A 16,077-nucleotide genomic window follows, 5' to 3' on the forward strand; every position below is an offset into this window, starting at 1 on the left:
GAATCCAGCAATTTGTTCTTGTTTAGCCAAGTTACCCCAACTGCTGACAAGACTCAAATGCTACAAGATTTGAAGGGACACGTGTTGATCCACTTAAGGAAACGAACCTGGTTAGAACAGGAAAAGTGAGAAATTGCAATAAGGGTGCATTTCTAGGTTAATACACTTAGCTTGTTAAAACAAACCAGATAAAGTGTTCTTACGAGTATACCAATTCTCCATTATGTACAACTTGATCAGCAAAGCTCATCTAACTGCACCAACCACCTTACTATGAAAAATAGTTAACATAAGTCAAAACTAATACTTCAAATAGATATGTACATTCCCAAACTACTTTAGAGTGAGGAGGAGATCCCAAGTCGCCACTAAAAATAGGGGTTTGTGCCATGCAGGTTACCTCATCTACACAGGAATAACATGCTCACCTTGCTGTTCCTGTCCCACCACTGCTCAGTTAGCTCCAGTCATGTCAAATGCAGACCCAATTAGCAAAATGCACCTGAGTGCAAATCCCTTTAATCTTGTTGACGAATATATTCCTCTCTGTTAATGCTCAGTTTGGCAGAGCAGCAGTTTACTTAAAGTGACACTCAGACACTGGTGACTCATGTTCACCTAACATATGTCTTAGCAATAGCCTTGGTTTTTAATTTTATAAACCATGCACACAACTGAAGAACGTTCTAAAATGAAATTATACATACACACACACCAGGTAGACTGAAGGTGGTCAGAAACTTAAGTGAAGACCTAGAACCTAAAATATAAGAAAGTACAAACTGCAGCGATCTGGCTACTGCTCAGGGTCAACAACAGGTGCACCTATAGGCTGCAAGGTATAGCCCCAGATGAAGGAACTTCACCGTTGTAAATGCTAGCCTAATAGCTAAACACAAATGTCTACTTCTCTGCAATCGTCTACTTGCACAGAATTAAGGCCTCTGGCAAAAAGTGGCCAAAACTTGAAAAGGTCTTCAGTCAGGTGACTATCAGTGTCAACATTCAGCTCACATTTAAGACATTTTTGCAGGTAAAACTATCACAGTATATCTAGTTTAAAGAGGAACTCCAGTGAAAATGTAATCGGGGGGGGAAAAAAAAAAACCTTCATTTTTACAATTATGTATAAATGATTTAGTCAGTGTTTGCCCATTGTAAAAATCTTTTAAATCCCTGATTTATATTCTGACATTCATTACATGGTGACATTTTTACTGCTGACAGGTGATGTCAGTGGAAGGAGATGCCACTTGCTTTTTTGGCAGTAAAACAGCGATTATTTCCCACAATGCAACAAGGATCCCAGAGTGTTACGTTGGAACCATGGTCCTAACAGACTGTGGGAGGGGTTTCACCATAATATCAGCCATACAGAGCCCCCAATGATCAGTTTGTGAAAAGGAAAAGATTTTTTCATGGGAAAGGGGGCATCAGCTACTGATTGGCAAGTTAAAGTCTTGGATACGGTTTCTCTATAAGTGCAATAATGTCATTCTGCTATACTAAAGCCAGGCAGCCGAGTTCTGTGTTTTCAATTGATGTTCAACAATCAGATATGACTGTTTAAAAGTTGTCTTAGAGCTGTCCCTAAAGGTGTATACACGTACAAGCACCATCGCCCATAGGGATCAAAGCTCATTCTCTCAGGCAACAGTTTGGGGTTGAGTGCTGTACAGACATGTCCCTAGTGTACAGTCTAGCAATAAGTTTAATTGTAATGGAGGGTGATGAGGGACAACAGCACAGCATAGAGCTGTTTCCAGTGGGCAAGAAAAAGATATGCCACCAGAGATGATTTGGACACTCCACAGCCCTGGTTTGACCAAGAGAACTGAGTCAATAGGAAACCTAGACAACAGGCTAAAAATGTGCCTCTAAAATGCTCACAGCTTTGTAGATTGTCCTTCCTCACCAGTGTTCTCCCTAGGCTCCAGACTGCTAATTTTAGTAAGCACCCAGCTGTCATTGGCTTGTCTCCTCATGCTCCTCCTACTCTGTAAGCAGAGTTGCGTCGGCCCAGCATTCACCCCTTGCACCCCGCCCGGCTACTTTTCATGCTATCTGGATGGAAAGAATTTCTGGGGAGAACACTGCTCACTCATTTATGTCAAGGTGTAATCAGTGCTTCAGACACAAAGCTCATATACACCTGCAACTTTCATCTGCAACAATTGTTTGAAAAAGGCACCCAAAGCTATCAGTGTGTACAGGTGTCCCCTGGACATTCACAAATTGGGCTTGTGTGTACTGGAAACCAGTGTGAGACCATTTCCCACCACAACCCCTCCTATTGGTCATCAACCATCCTCCTGGTAGAAAGACCAGGGCACCATCGTGTCAGATTTTGTATGTTCACCTCCGGGAATGCCAGTTTCCTCACCCCCCCCCCCCCCCCAAAAAAAACCCATACAAATAAGTTAATTGGCTTCCACCGTAATAGGTCCTAGAGTATAAACATAGGACTATGGTAGGTATTCGTGAGCCCTTTCAAGGGACAGTCGAGACAAGACTATACATACACTCAAACGCTCCGGAAGAAGTCGGCACTACATAAACACTAAAAAAAATAAGGCATGGGGCCCACTAGAACTGTTTCAGCAGTGATTTGTGCCTTCTAGGAATTTCCAGGTATTCAAAAAAAAAAAAAAAAAAAAAAGAAATGCTAGGCTAATTAAAGTCTACGGCAGTAATTTCACAGGAACAATTGCGATTTTGGCAATCAGTAATTCAGGGAGTGCAGGGAAAAAAATGCATTTCTTGTGGTCACCCCCAAAATCGTTTTATGCTAGCATTTGAGCGTGATTTGCAATCTCTAGTGGGGACCCAGGTCTATAGCTGCTCTGCAGAGCACAAAGCAGCATGCTTGTACACTGTGCCTAAATTGAGAGTGATCAATAAGACACTACTCCCTTTATAACATGGGTCTTTTGGCTTCAGCAGTTTGAATCGTACACCTGAACAGGGCTGTGGAGTCGGTACAAAAATCTTCGACTCCAACTCAGTTTATGAAACCACGACTCCGATTCCGGGTAACCAAAATGGTCCCGACTCAGACTCCTTAGTTTAATATTTAATAGGGCTGTGGATTTTGTACAAAAATCACCCGACTCCTCAGTCTATGAAACCACGACTCCAACTCTGACTCCGGGTGCCCAAAATTGCCCAGACTCCGACTCCTCGACTCCAACTCCGACTCCACAGCCCTGCACCTGAAACACAGTCCCATTGGACAATAGATTCAGAAGACGGCAATAGTCAACCGATCAGAGCTTCTGATGTTCCCCAACAGTAAAGCCATCTGCCACATGAGGATTAATAAAGTAGGTGTAAAGGGTGTCTGCAAACACGCAAGTTTCAATTCTCCTAAATTCAGTTGAGTACAAGACATATGCAGTTACTGCTAAAGTTTTCTAGCTGTCCCTTTGAGAGGCAAACTTTAGTCAATTCTAACTGATCAATTTGTTCCCAAATCATGTTGCAAAGGAGACCAATGAAGGAGTAATGCGTTTTCACAAAAACACATCCATCTGTGTTAGAACATGCCAACATGCTCGAGGAATATCTCTGCCCTGTTGAGGAAAACATCACTCGTTAGCATGGAGCTGCAGGATACAGCCAACCAAGTACCTTCAATATATTGATTGCAAAAGAGTACAGACATGCAACATACAAAACTTAAAGGAACTTTCGTGAAAACAAAATTGGTTATTTGGCATTAATTTTATAAGTTTACTCAGTGTTTGCCAATTGTAAAATCTTGCCTCACCAAGATTTACATAAAAAAAATGTATCACAGGAGACATCTTTAGTGCTGGCAACCTGCATTGCTGAGGAATGGTTGGGTGTTGTATGTTCTAAGCTGAATAGAAAATGTCTGATCTCCCAGTGTGCGCTTGAAGAAGGGGACATAGCCAATCAGCCTAGCCATCACTGGGAGGGTGGGGTTACACACCAATATATAGATATAGGTCAGTGATCTGAAAACTTGGCTCTCTAGCTGTAAAGCCGCATCTACACGAGTAGATGCGGCCGCGATGCTCCTCATCAATCGAGCCGCTGATGCGGCTCGATTGATAAGATCCGACAGGACGAATCTCCGCACCGCCAATTCCCTGCTCGCTCCCCGCGAGGGGACAATGGCAGGGAATCGAGCGGAAGATCAGCGGCACCGGCGGGGACGAGCGTGCACGAGCGGGGAATCGAATGCGGCGCACGAGCGGGGACGCGGCGGGCGCGCGGAAGAGGCGATCCGGCGGCTAATCGAGCCGCCGGATCGCTGCAATGTCCCATAGTGTAGATGGGGCTTAAAAGCGGGATTGTCACCATAAAAATCAAATTTTAACAGCAACTGGTCTAATTGTATGAAGTGATAGAGATGCTAATCCTGCATTCAACACTTTGGCCTGGGGCACACCAGAGGAGTTTTTAAATCTGCTGCTAATGTTATCCTATGTGTCTGTGCACACTGGAGCAATGAGGTTTTGTAAAAATCCCCATAGCATTACATTAGGAAGAGCTTTTGAAACCTCTAAAAGCTCTTCCCAATGTAATGCTATGGGTTTTTTTTTTTTACAAAACCTCATTGCTCCAGTGTGCACAGACACACAGGATAAAAATTAGCAGCAGATTTAAAAACTCAAAACGCTCAGAAAAACTCTTCTGGTGTGCCCCAGGCCTTTCTGCTGTTCTAGTTCGGAGTTATATACTTTAGAAGCATTGGCCCTTTAATAGTCCGTGCCAAACAGTTGAATGCTTGGGGTTCTTTTTATCTATAATATATTCCTCCTCTTCCATTTCCCTGCCTAGCTGCTTATCTGAAACCCGATCCTCTGCTCACGTGTGTTTACAAGCAAGGCTGAGGTGACTCAGCGATTGGAGGGGAGAGAAAAAAAAAAAGTGTAGTTCCTAGTATACACCTCAGCGGAAGTGTATGAAGACTCTGGGAGGAGGGCAGCTAAAGAATATACAATGCGCAAGAGAAGGTAAGGGGGGCAGGGGAGGGAACAAGAGTCAGGAAGGATGGGATGTCTATTAGCTTAGCAAGATGGCCACTGCCTAGAATAAGATTTTCTGCTTTTCCTTTATAAAATTCACAGGAATTACATGGATAGCACAATAAATCTGTTATGCAAGTAGAACTAGTGTTTATCTACTTATCTATGTGTTTTTTATTTATAGGTTAGCATGGGTGTCGCTTGTTCTTTAAAAAACTATAAATCTCACAATGCATTTGCCTTTATGAATCATGACTGGCTGTCAGACTCCCGCAATGCTTTGTAGGACTTGTAGTTCCTTAACAGCTATGTTTGCAGATTGGAATGGTTTCTGATGCGGATACCAGATCATACAGTTACCATAGAGTTTCTTTAGGGGAGAACAGACTAGGGCCTCTTCTACTGACAAAAGTCTGACCATGCATCTTGGGTGTTTTAGAAGGCATGTCATCGCCCGCTGATCCAGAGGTTTTTCCCTTTTTGATCATAAATGTAAATAGCTGGATCAAATACGGGTAGTAAGCCTGGTGCTGGTTCAGGATCATGATTACTTTAATTCCACAATATCTACAGAAAAAAAAAAACCAACACTTGAAACTTGGAATGGATTTTGAACAGTTTATTGCTCAAGCATGAAGGGAGTTGGTAGTGTGTGGGTGGGTTAGAGGAGCAGCACTAGATGCACATGGACAAGGCATTAGCAGTACAGTCCTTGCATAGATTAGTTCAATACGTGTGGCAGTATAGTGGTTAGCACTCTTGCATTGCAGTGCTGGGTCAACAGTTCGTACCCAGCCAGGTCAACATCTGCAAGCAGTTTGTATGTTCTTCCCATGCCTGTGTGGGTTTCCTCCGGGCACTCTGGTTTCCTCCCACACCCCAAAACATACAGATAAGTTAATTGGCTTCCCCTAAATTGGCCCTAGACTAGGATACATGCACTACACAATAGACAAATGACTATGGTAAGGACTGAATTTATTTTGAGCCCCTCTGAGGGACAGTTAGTAACAATATACTCTGTACAGCACTACATAATAGGTCAGTGCTACATAAAAATACTAAAATAAATACCCTCCAATCCCTTTCTAAAAACAAAAAAAAATACCTCCTATTCTAATGCCTACGTATTCTCTTGAGCATGTATACTGTACATGGCACAGCCAAAATGTTAATCCATAGCACTGTATGGGAGGGCTACAAGAAAACCAACTTTGATTGTACCAAGAAAAAGGGCATAACAAACAGCAACTGCTACACCATACAAATATATTGTTAAACTCCCAAGATTCAATATTACATCATGCATGCTATTTAACTAAGCAGCAACTGCGTTACTCTAGAGCTTTAACATAATTATGCAACAAGAGCATTCCAGAAGCACCAGAAAGGTTGGTGGGGGTGGGGGGCAGCACTAAAAGGAAAAAAGAAAACTCCTTAGATCACACACTTCACTAGGAATACACTTAAGCTGGCCATACACTAGGCCGATTCCCGCCAGATCGACAGCAGATTCGATCACTGGGATCGAATCTGCTGTCACATCGTTCCCGCAACACGCCGAATTTCGATCCATTTCGTCTGATCCCGTCGATCGCTCCGTGCGGAAAATTACCGTTGATCGCCCGCGGGTAGGGAGTGCATCGCTAGCGGCATTCGAGTGCCCGACGATCGACGCAATAGAGCCCACATACATTACCTGCTCTGCCGGCACGACTGCCCCCGGTCACCGCTGCTCCGTCTCCGCGCTGGTCTGGTCTCCGGGCCCGGCGTGCTTCACTTCTTCTAGCCCGGCAGGAAGTTTAAACAGTAGAGGGTGCTCTACTGTTTAAACTTCCTGCCGGGCAGGAAGAAGTAAAGCATGCCGGACCTGGAGACCAGAGCGGAGACGAAGCAGCGGTGACCGGGGCAGTCGTGCCGGCGGAACAGGTAATGTATGCGGCCGGGGAGGGAGCGGCGGCAGCACCACCACCACAACAGATTGTGAACGGTTTCAGGCTGAAATCGGTTCACAATCTGTTTGCAGTAAAGGTAGCCATACGATCCCTCTCTGATCAGATTCGATCAGAGAGGGATCTATCTGTTGGTCTAATCTGTTGGCAAATTGACCAGTGTATGGCTACCTTTAGAGAGAAAAGGTGCAGCGTATAATCAAAGAAAGACAAGCACAGGAACATAAGAATATCATGCATGGCATGGATTAGTCCACACTAAAGAGGATGTTCACAGAAAATGCTGAGTTAGGACAATGTGAGATTACACTATCTGTGACCTGGGGGTGGGGACAAATGCATGATAAAACTCTTGTAAGCTAGTAGCAATGGCCCTACATCAAGGCTGGACATAAAGGAGGAACAGACTCATCTATAGCATCTAACATTCAATCTTCAGTTTTCATCAGGATCTTTAAAACACTACAGGACTGGATTGACTGGCTTGATTTCTGGAGACAAGCTATGAACCTATGGGAAACGCTGGCTCATCTAAAAGTCATGTGACAAACTGCAGTACATGGGCTCTTTTAAACCACATGTGAATGGCAGTGTTTTCTTGTACCAATGGATAGTTTCATGAAATTTTATGGGCCCCCTACCATTACATTTTATTTCTAATGTTGAGGAAAAACGAAACAAAAAAAGCAACCTGCTTTTCCATGTTCCCTAGTGTGTAAAACACGTGAATTTTCACCTTTTGGACACAACGGAAGCAATGGGAGGAAGAATTTGTCATAAATGCTAGCTGCATGCGGAAATGCACAATTTTCACATCATCTGAGGATTCGCATTAAAATTCTCACCAGGGATGTGAAGTTGGTGCAGAGATCCTCCAACTCCTCAGTTTATGATTCCACTAAGGGCTCTTTCACATATTACACTTCTAAAATATTTTAACGCAGAGTAACGCACAGCAATGCAAAGTCTGTGCAACATTCACAGTGCACACAAAGCGTTAGTGTGTAGCTCATAGCGTTATTAAAAAGTGCTGCATGCTGCGCGTTTAGCAATGTATCTGCTGCGTTACTTGTGTTGCACACTCAGTAATGTTTTTGTCCTTTTTAAAAAAAAAATGTTCCGCATGCGCCGTTTTCGTTCCATAGTAAATACATTTTCTAATGTGTGACTTTAACGTCGCACTATGAAAGTGTATATGCGTTGCGTTAGGGCCGCGTTGTGAGACCTTAACATCGCATCAAACGTTGCGTCCCACTGTAAGTAGCCTTAGTCCAAATTTGTGTATGAAAATCTAACAGAAAATTGTATGGTGTGTACCTAGCATTAGGGCTTGTTCACATCAGAAGAGCTTTTCTGTGCGCTTTGTGATTTTAAAAGCTCCTGCTAATGTTATCCTATGTGTGTGCACACTGGAGTGATGTGATTTTGTAAAAATCCCCCATAGCAGTGCATTAGCAAGAGCTTTTAAAATCTAGCGTTTAAAAAGCTTGTGGTGTGCACCAGCCCTACAAGAACTTTTCTGAGTGCTTTGTAATTTTAAAAGCTCTCACTAATGTTAACCTATGTGTGCGTTCATACTGGAGCAATGTGATTTTGTTGGGAAAAAAAACTTAAACCATAGCATTGCATTAGCAAAAGCATTTAAAATATCTAGCAACTAAAAAGCTCTTGTAGTGTGAATCAGCCCTTTCAGTTATAGGGGGAAGAACAAACAACTGCACGCCAAAGTACAATGTGTTACCATTATGGCTGGATAGTGTGAGGCCCCGTTTCCACTTGTGGGCGGCATGCGAGACACGATGCCGGCACAGCTGTGACCTGTCTCGCAGCAGAATCCCTCTAGCCGCGCTATGCACTGCTATGGGATTCAGACAGTGACACGTGACTTTATGCTGCAGAGTCTCAGATTTTTTTTCCACGGCCACGAATTCAGATGCTCTTCATAGAGTTCTGCAGGCTGCCAAATTCCATCCAAATTTGTGGCCGAGGAATCGGCCCATTTTTTGCACAAATGGAAACCTAGCCTAATGGTTGAGGGCTCTGCCTCTGATGTAGGAGTCCTGGGTTCAAATCCTCGCTCTTCCTATTAAAAGCGGAATATAATCCTGCATTTCAACTTTGCTCTAAAACATTATTTACAGTATATTATATGCAACCAGTATTTTTTTTTTACTAGACCAGCATTGGAAGGGTTACACAGTGCTTTAAAGTTCCTGGAGATTTCTGCAGATGCATCCAAGCTGAAATAGATACATTTTGTTTACATAAATGTATCTAAGTGTTGAATGTGACTCATCTCTCTGACTGAGAAGGAGTTGGAGGACAGCCAAAGAGTAACATTTCTCAATAGATACATATAACTAAATAGAAAGTAAAAATCTGAACTTCTGCATATCTCTCCACGGAACTTTAAACCTCTGTGTTTAACCCTTCCAATGCTGGTCTAGTAAAAAAAAATGCTTTTTGCATATAATATGCTGTAAATAATGTTTTAGAGCAAAGTTGAAATGCAGGGTTATATTCCGCTTTAAGCACCTTTTCAGTAAGGAGTTCGTTGGGCAAGACACTAACACTGCTACTGCCTACTGAGTGTGCTTTAGTGGCTGCCTCACAAGTGCTTTGAATCCAACAGGAGAAAAGCGCTATACACAAAAAGGAATTAATATGGAATAGCCCAAAAACTGATGTACGATTTGACCAGAGATTGTCTTGTTCTACAACAGACATTAACTCCCCTACACAAGACTAATCATATCCAGAAAGTTAATGATTCATATTGGTCTGCTTGATTGACTAAACGGTCAGGTAATCAATAGATTTTGAACTCAATTAGCCCAGGGTAATGTCCAGTTCTGTCCAGACTTCACCTACCTATGGAGCAAGAAAAGTTCCAAAAAGGTAAAATTTTCAGCCCATCTCTTGCCGACACAGACTTTAGCAGCAAAGGACATCTAGCTACACAATAAACATGTTGTATGCCTTATTTCCTGATAAGAAGCAAGAGACACTAAACAAGTTGCACCTACAAGAACTGAACAAATGCTAGACTCAAAGTTGGCTGATTTATTTAAAAAGTATAAAACAAAAACACATAGCTGTTGGTTCCTTAACGATTTAAGCCGCCTGGACGTGATTTTCACGTCCAGGTGGCTGCTGCGTGCTCCTGTGCCGCCCCCAGTTAGCCCGGAGATCAATGAATGGGAACATCCTATTCATGGATCTAAATCCCCAGTAGAAAGACCGACCGGCTTCTCATCAGAAGCCGCAGTCTGACAAAAAAAAAAAAAAAAATTCCTGTCCTCCATATGCTTCCTGATAGCTAGCACTTCTCTTCCAGGGCAAAAATAAAAAAGTTCACAGTGGCCAAATAGTAAAACTACATCTACATACATATTTTTAATAAAATAAATCCACATCAAATTTTAAATTAACCGTTTACCTCCCACACCAAAAATTACCCAAATAAAATGAAAAAAAAAAATATACAAAAAAATCCCATAGTTACCCAAGGGTCTGAAGAGGGTATATTACGAACATTTTTTAAATTAGAAGCTTGTAAATAGTGATGGTAGCATAACTGAAAAATGCACCTTTATTTTCAAATAAAATATTGGCACCATACATTGTGGTAGGCAGGACTGTGGAGTTTTGGGCACCCGGAGTCGGAGATTTCATAAACTGAGGAGTCGGAGTTGGATGATTTTTGTACAAAATCCACAGCCCTTTTAAGTATTAGACTAAGGAGTCAGACAGCCCTGGTGGTAGGGACATAATTTAAATGGTGTAATAACCAGGACAAATGGGCAAATAAAATACATAGGTTTTAATTATGGTAGCATGTATTATTTTAAAGGTATAATGGCCGAAAACTGAGAAATAATGCATTTTTTTTACATATTTTTCTTAATATTCCTGTGAAAATGCATTTCTAAAAAAAAAAAAAATTTCTTATCAAAATGTCTCACCCAAAGAAAGCCTAATTGGTGGTGGAAAAAAAAAACTAGCTATAGAACAATTCACTGTGATAAATAGTGATAGTTATTGGCGAATGAATGGGAGGTGAAAATTGCTCTGATGCTTAAGGTGAAAAATACCTGCGGGCTGAAATGGCTAAAGGACCATCATTGCCAAAAAAGGCAGTTAAAATCTGACAGAACCGACAGGTTTTGGGCCAGTCCATCTCATGTGGATTCTCAGGGTTCCTGAAAAGCAGTTGCAAAGTCTAAGGGCTCATTCACACTACGTGCTGCGCTGTCAGTTTTGAGGCAACACTATACGATCCACATGGCAACATGAAAGTCCATAGACTTTCATGTTACCATTTACATTACAGGTGTGCGTTCCCATGCGTTACGATGTAATTTCCTTTTAAGCAATACCAGTTACCTGGCAGCCCTGCTCAGGTATCTGCGTGCAGAATCACTCCAGAAACAAGCATGCAGCTAAACTTGTCAGATTTGACAAAAATGTCAGAAATGCCTGATCTGCTGCATGCTTGTTCAAGGTCTAGAGCAAAAACTATTAGAGGCAGAGGATCAGCAGGATAGCCAGACAACTGGTATTGCTTAAAAGGAAACAAATATGGCAGACTATATACCTCTCACTACAGTTCTCCTTTAAAGAGACTGAAGTCTACAAAAAAAAATCTTTTTATTTAACAAATGTGTTTAATATGTTTGTCCTAACTAAACCGCCGCATTCCCGCCGCTCTAATCTATCTAAATCCCCCCCCCCCCCCCTAACTGGCGGAGGGCCCGGCTCTCCCCTGCAAAATCCACAATTTTCTTGGTCGTGGATTTTGCTGCTCTAGGAGGCAGAGCTATGAGCCGCAGCTCTGCCTCCATGTGCCATCTATCAGCGGCGGATCTCCGCCTCTTCCCCGCCCCTCTCAACGAAGGAAGAGAGGGGCGGGGAGAGGCAGCGATCCGAGCTGACAGACGCACTGAGAGGTAGAGATGCGGCTCATAGCTCCGCCTCTCATGGAAGCGCTGCCCGGATTTCCCCCTGGGGAGTTTGGGGTGATTTAAATAGATTAGAGCGGCAGGAATGTGGCGGTTTAGTTAGGGCAAACATTAAACATGTGTTAAAAAAAATTTGAGACTTCAGAGTCAGAGACATTGAAGTCTCAAAGATCTTTTTTTTTTTTTTTTTAAATAAAAACAAGTGTTTTTCATAGCCCTACCTGAACAGCCACATCCCTGCTGCTGAAATCTAACTAAATCCCCCTAACTCCCCCCCACAAAATCCACAACTTTCTTGGTCGTGGATTTTGCTGCTGTTGGGGGCAGAGCTATGAGCCGCAGCTCTCTCCTTACGCGTCTATTAACCGCGTATCCCCGCCTCTCCCCCACCCCTCAGTGAAGGAAGACAGAGGGGTGGGGGAGAGGCGGCGATCCAGGCTGATAGACGCGCTGAGAGGCAGAGCTGCGGCTCATAGATCTGCCTCTCACAGAAGCACTACCCGGATTGCCTCCCGGGGTGTTGGGGGGGGGGGGGGGGGTTAGATTACAGCAGCGGGGATGCGGAGGTTTAGGTAGGGCAATGTTACACTTTTTTTTAAAGAAAAACATGATTTTTCTGAGAGACTTGAGTCTCTTTAAAGTTACTTTTATTCTTCCAGCAAGTAATTTTTTGATGGGAAATGACATGTGTTTACCAAAAGATAAGTCAATGTACAAGAGGCATTATTGTGGGAGGGAAAACAAAACATTTCTCAGCTTTTATTTACATTTGAGCAAAAAGTTTCCAGTCCAAAAGTATTCATACCCTCCACAAAATGTCACAGTCTGTGGGAAAATCCAAAGTTCTATACCATTCCAAATAGTCCAGGCTGTTCGAAAGCATCCCAATTACCCTGATTAATTGTAAACCGCTGGTTTAATCAACTCAACAGGTGAAAAACTAACTCTCTGCAGTTGGTTTGTGGACAGTCATGGCTAAGACAAAGTAGCTCAGTGAGGACCTGTGGCTGCGCATTGTGGCTGCTCACAAGTCAGGAAAGGGCTACAAGGCCATGTCTGCACTGTATTCACTGGAAGTCGAAAACATTTAAAGTATTAAAAGATACAAGATGTTCTCCACTGTGGACAATCTCAGAGGACATGGTTGGAGGCCAAAAGTGACACCTGTGCTGGCCAGGAGAATAGAGAGAGGTGAAAGAATCCAAGCATCACCACCAAAGCCATCCTGGTGAATCTGGGCTCTGCTGGCAGCAATGTCTCAAGGCAGACAATCCAATGGACACTGCACATTGCTGGGTTCCACAGATGCAGACCAAGGAGAACGCCACTTCTCCAGATAAGGCATACAAAAGCTTGCCTGGCCTTTGAAAATGCTCATCTGGACAAAGAAGACTTCTGGTCTTCCGGGTTATAGTCAGATGAAAAAAAATTGAATAGTTTGGTCACAATGAGGTTTCCTTCATTTGGGGTATAAAAAAAAAGAAAAAAAAAAGAAAAGCCTTCAACCTAAAGAACACCATCCCCACTGTCAAACATGGTGGTGGGAACCTAATGCTTTGGGGGTGTTTTTCAGCCAATGGACCAGGGAACACAGTAATCGGCACCATGAAAAGGAGCAATACATGAGTATTTTCAACCAGGGCTGTAGAGTCAGTACAAAATCAACAGCAGTTTATGGAACCACCAACTCCAGGTGCCCAAAATGGCTCAGACTCCTCGACCCAGACTCCACAGCCCTGTTCTCAATGACAACATCAGGCAGTCTGCAGAGTAACTTGCCCTTGGGCACCAGTGGACATTTTAGCATGTCAATGACCCAAAGCACACAGCAAAAGTGTTAAAGAGATGGTTAGCAGACGATGACAAAGTTAACATTTTGAAGTGGCCCAGCCAGAGTCCTGACTTGAATCCAATTGAGAATCTATGGAGGGAGATAAAGATCAGGGTGATAGCAAAAAGCGCATCCAACCTGAAAGATCTGGAGCTCATTGCTAAAGATCACTTGGCAAAAATACCTGCGGAGACAGGTTTTTAAGCTGGTCTGTAATAGGAAGCGTTTGATTTTTGTAATAGCCAAGAAAGGTTTTTCTATGGATTATTGAGAAGGGTATGAATAATTTTGGACTAGACACTTTTTGATCAAATGTAAATAAAAGCTGAGAATTTTTTTCCACAATAATGACTTTTGTACAGAGTCTTATCTTTTGGGAGACACCATGTCATTTCCCATCAAAAAATTACTTGCTGGTTGAATAAAAGTAACTGAGATCGCATTTAAAGTGCCACGTTGTGGAGCTGCGTATAACGTTTTAACACGTAGTTTACTGCACTGAAATGCTAATCCTATGGGCCGTTAAAATAGTGTTGAAAAATGCTGCGTTGTAAATCACCGCTTGCAGTGCATTACCTCTAAACGCAGATGCATTGCGAATAATGTTCCCACTGTGAATATGCCCTTAGTAAAAATTTGCCAGGAGGTATGGAATTATGGGCAGCACTGTAAACTGCTGTTAAGGAAACACTGTTGAAAACAAAGAAAACCCTGAGATTTACCCATGAAGAGATGGACTGGCCCAAAACCTGTCGGTTTTTATCTTTTTTTTTGTGATAGTGGTCCTTTAAAGTGTACCTGAGACAAATCCAAAGTAAAATTCATACATACCTGGGGCTTCCGCCAGCCCCCTTCAGCCTGACCGCTCCCTCATTGTCATCCTCCACCTCCCTGTAACTTCTTCCAGTAGGCGCAGTGTGCTCCTGTGGCCGGGAGTGCGACGGGACACGCCGCACAGGCGAAGTAAGCCCCAACTCTTGAAGTTACCAGGAGCCATAGCAGAGGATGCAGGAGGTGGAGGACGACATTGAGGGACCGATCAGTCTGATGGGGGCTGGAGGAAGCCTCAGGTATGTATGAATTTTTACTTTGGATTAATCTCAGGTTTCCTTTGTAGTGTAACTGAGGCATAAAATAATTTATTTTTATCTGGTAAACAATAAATAAGGATCCTAATCAGGCAATCCAAAAGTTATCACTCTTTTTCTCCATATATCATTCCTCAGTTCCCCTGGCTCTTATTTGGTACATCTGCCACACAAAGGAAGTTGCAGAGCGTGCTGGTTTTTTTCCTCTTTACTGTCCCCTCAGACATAGCTAACGCAGCCTGATTGGCTGAAACCTCTTCCTATCCCATTTTCCCCTCCCACACCTGTTCCTCTGATTGGCCAATATTTCTCATGCTGCACTTTCTATTGCAGAGCTGGGTACAAGTGTCTGAAGACTGGGAGGAGGGTGGGCTATGATACACAGAGTAAGGGAGGAAATGTCAGAATTGGATTCAAGATAGACAAAATAGAAAATGCTAAGGATTTTCACTTTTTACTATAGAAAAATCACTAAAATTAAAAATGGTAATAGTGCAATACATATGTAAGTAGAGCAAGTATTTATCTACTTATATTTTTTTCCCTGAGATAGTATGGCTGACAGCTCTAAGATGCCCTTACACGCATGAATTTTCCCTATTCGATTCCCTGCAGATTTGATAAGAGTCGAAACGGATCCCTTTAAAGAGAACCCGAGGTGTGTTTAAAGAATGTTATCTGCATACAGAGGCTGGATCTGCCTATACAGCCCAGCCTCTGTTGCTATCCCAACCCCCACTAAGGTCCCCCTGCACTCTGCAATCCCTCAAATCACAGCCATGCTGTGAGGCCGTGTTTACATCTGTAGTGTCAGTCTCAGCTGCTCCCCCGCCTCCTGCATAGCTCCGGTCCCTGCCCCGTCCCTTCCCTCCAATCAGCAGGGAGGGAAGGGATTCAGGTGGGGACTGGAGTTCTGCAGGAGGCGGGGATAGCAGCAGACTGACACTATAGAGATAAACACAGCCAGCTCTGACAAGCTGTTTGTCAGCAGCGTGGCTGTGATTTATGGAGGGATTGCAGAGTGCAGGGGGACCTTAGGGGGGTTTGGGATAGCAACAGAGGCTGGGCTGTATAGGCAGATCCAGCCTCTGTATGCAGATAATATTCTTCAAACCCACCTCAGGTTCTCTTTAAAATGTTTAATGGGGGAGGAAACAGGAGCACCAGACGATCAATAGGCCATAGTGTTGCACTGAATACTGTGGTGTTCTTGATTTTCAATAGATTCGCTGCTGGAATCTTAAAAGT

General features: G+C 43.1%; 1 protein-coding gene across 2 annotated transcripts in view; it reads right to left on the reverse strand.

Moving 5' to 3' along the window:
* GNB1 (G protein subunit beta 1) overlaps positions 1–16,077 on the reverse strand; it is a 137,224-nt gene that overhangs the window by 69,673 nt on the left and 51,474 nt on the right. The window contains exon 1 of one of the 2 annotated variants that reach the window (XM_068240646.1): positions 429–518. The exons of the other annotated variant lie outside the window; for it this stretch is intronic. The gene's annotated coding sequence lies outside the window, so the exon portion shown is untranslated. Of the gene's footprint in view, positions 1–428; positions 519–16,077 lie in introns of those variants that run through there. 2 annotated transcript variants of the gene reach the window in all.

The sequence above is a fragment of the Hyperolius riggenbachi genome, chromosome 6, assembly GCF_040937935.1.
Source record: "Hyperolius riggenbachi isolate aHypRig1 chromosome 6, aHypRig1.pri, whole genome shotgun sequence".
Taxonomy (NCBI): domain Eukaryota; kingdom Metazoa; phylum Chordata; class Amphibia; order Anura; family Hyperoliidae; genus Hyperolius; species Hyperolius riggenbachi.